Below are 370 nucleotides of genomic sequence, written 5' to 3'. Positions count from 1 at the left end.
AGGATGGATGGAAGCTGGGCTGACTCTCTGGAGGTGACAGAGCTCCAGAGAGGAGGAGGCCGGTGTCAGAGAGGGCCAGTCCGACCAGGAGACTTACCTGTGGCATGCACTTTGTCACAAAAACCTGCCCCCAGAGTGCTGGGCGGTGGGCAAGCTATACAAGCGCTCAGCTCTGTCAAAGGAAAATGTTATTCAGCGGCTCTGATGAGAAGCAAACATCTTCTGTTAATATTATTCCAATTGTGTTGTCTATTTTGAATTTACCATGTACTGGATGACTGAGAATCTTCACCAGCATACCTAATGTGAAGTTAGCTAATGTAATATTAACCTAGCTAACATGAAGTTAGCTAATGTAATATTAACCTAG

General features: G+C 45.4%; 1 protein-coding gene across 1 annotated transcript in view; it reads left to right on the top strand.

The window, feature by feature from the left end:
* plagl2 (pleiomorphic adenoma gene-like 2) overlaps positions 1-370 on the top strand; it is a 66,084-nt gene that overhangs the window by 8,649 nt on the left and 57,065 nt on the right. The window lies entirely within an intron of this gene.

This window comes from Nematolebias whitei, chromosome 11 (genome assembly GCF_014905685.2).
Source record: "Nematolebias whitei isolate Nwh7 chromosome 11, NemWhi1, whole genome shotgun sequence".
NCBI classification, from domain to species: Eukaryota; Metazoa; Chordata; class Actinopteri; order Cyprinodontiformes; family Rivulidae; genus Nematolebias; species Nematolebias whitei.
Note: the sequence above shows the minus strand (reverse complement) of the source record. Positions and strands in the feature narration are given on the sequence as shown.